Source organism: Mastomys coucha, unplaced genomic scaffold (assembly GCF_008632895.1).
Source record: "Mastomys coucha isolate ucsf_1 unplaced genomic scaffold, UCSF_Mcou_1 pScaffold5, whole genome shotgun sequence".
Classification (NCBI taxonomy): domain Eukaryota; kingdom Metazoa; phylum Chordata; class Mammalia; order Rodentia; family Muridae; genus Mastomys; species Mastomys coucha.
This window is the reverse complement of record NW_022196911.1, coordinates 43,849,432-43,851,732: the sequence shown is the minus strand read 5'-3', so window position 1 is coordinate 43,851,732 and position 2,301 is coordinate 43,849,432.

Below are 2,301 nucleotides of genomic sequence, written 5' to 3'. Positions count from 1 at the left end.
AAAAAAAAAAAAAAACAGTAAAAAAGCAAAACAAGAAAAAAAAATGGCAAGATATGTAGCTCCATGGTAGAATGTTTGAGCAGCACACGCAAAGCCTTGTATTCACTCCCCAGCACTAGTAAAGAGGAAATACATTCGCTGCCTGGAATTCTGTTAGAAAGAACTCAACATCTGAAAAGTACCTGAAGGCGCTCAGGAGAGAGTTGGAAGTGGAGAGCTGGACCTGAGGCTGAGTAACCCCAGGACCTAACACACACTGGATGGGCTCACTATCACCCACGACTTCAACTCAGGGGAGTCTGATGCCTCTGATTTCTAAGGGCTCCTGCAGTCATGCACATACCCCCCTCAAAGACCTAAGGGCAAACACATAATTAAAAATTACGTTTTCGAGATAGGGTCTTGTTATATAGCACTGGCCTAGAATAAACTTCGCCAATGAAGCTGAAGCTGAACTGACAGAGACATTCGTCACCATTCCCAGCTTCAGAGGTCTGGGACGTGCTTCATTCGACAGAGTGCCTGTCTAGCAGCTATGAGGCCCGGGGTGTGATATCCAGCACCATGAACTGGGCATAGCGGCACATGCTCTGCCATTTCAGTCCTTAGGAGGGAGGAACAGGGATATACGAATAATCACACGTGGAAGAAGGCAAACATGGGAGTTCTGTGCGCCCCGCGGAAGTCAACAGTCCACCAACCATGCTCAGGAGAGTGCAATCTGGAAAATCTCACGAGATCTTGCTGTTTTTCTCTAAGACGAGGAAGGAGGTGTTATCTCCTCGTGGCCAGAGAGAGGTCCTCATGGGGGACAGTAGAGTCACCTTGGATAGATGTTTGAGTAAAGGGCAGAAAACAGACCAGGGCTAGCATGGGCTGCCCAGGAAATGACTGTGGCACCATATCCTTACAATCTAGAGTTAAAAATGAGTGAGGTCAGACCTCCTAGGCTGACTCCGGCTCTGCAGTTTCTGGCCCTTCTGTTCTTTAGGGAGACAGCCCAGCAGAAAGCGGGCTCCCAGCCTCTGCCATTCCACCATGCAGCGGGAGATGGGTTCACCTCAAGATCAGGGTGGTTGCTCTCTAACTGCAAGTTGGCTAGGTCTGCCGTTCCCACAGTGGCTAAGTGGGCCATCCGCTCCCACGGGGAGTCACCAGCAAGGGTAAACGGGGAAAGGTATTCCGATTTCAAAGCATAAATACTCTGCAGGTCTTACTGACTGTTGGAAGGAGGTGTGTAATAGGGACGTGGGGGCCTGGCTTCAGGACAGACTGTGGACTGCGCCATGGGCATCATTCCTGGGTTATAAAAACTATAGTTCTCCTTCTCCCATCTCCTTAACTTACATTTTTTTAAACAAAACAAAACAAAACAAAACAACGGCTTGTAGCTGAATTGCCTTGAATCTTAGAAGACCGCTTTCCAGTGTGAGCGTGTGGCGTTTGCGCACTCGCCTGGCAGGGTGTCCGTCCTCTCCCGCCGCGGACTCTCTGACTCCGGAGCTCAGTGCTGCCACCTCGTGTCCGCTTCGGTTCCCTGTTGACGCCTCTGTAAAGGAAGCTCAAAAGATCTCTCTTTGAACTTGGAGCTTGATTGCCAACCAACAAGTTCCAGGAATTCTCTGTCTCTCCTCCCCCCAGCATGGGGGTTACAAGCATGTGAAGTCTTGATCTCTGTCCACGCAATAACTTCATTTGATAAAAAGAGAGAAACAAACAAAGGAAGAAGAGAGAAAGAAAGAAAGAGAGAAAGAAAGAAAGAAAGAAAGAAAGAAAGGAGGAGTCACTGAAGTACGTGGAGGACCTCTGTGTGGGAACACAGAGAGGAACTGAGACAAGCATAGTCTCGAGGTTCCTCAGGGTCTGATAGATTAGTCTAGAAGGTAGCTATGGGCAGAGGAGTTGTTCTGGAGGACACCTTGGGGAGGGTGCTAGGGGTTAGGGATTTTGAGAGCAGAAATCCAGAACAGCGATGTATGCGAGGAAGGAAGGATTGTGTAGACTAATGTATTATAAAGTGTCCCCAGACACTAATGACCGTCACCTAGGAACTGTTAGAGATTCGAGTTCTTGGGCCCTGTAGCCAACCAGGTTACTGTGAGGCTCGGAATGGCTCTAATGTTGCATATCTGATTCCCTAAAACTTATCCATGCTTTAGACTTGCATCATTTCTTCTAGCAGCACCTCTTGAAGACACAAACCTGGCTTCTTGGCCTGGAGTCAGAGAACCTGTCAGGGACCTGGCTGTCTCTTTTCTATCTTCTTCCAAATTAAGGCTGTGTCTGGTTTTATCTTTCCCT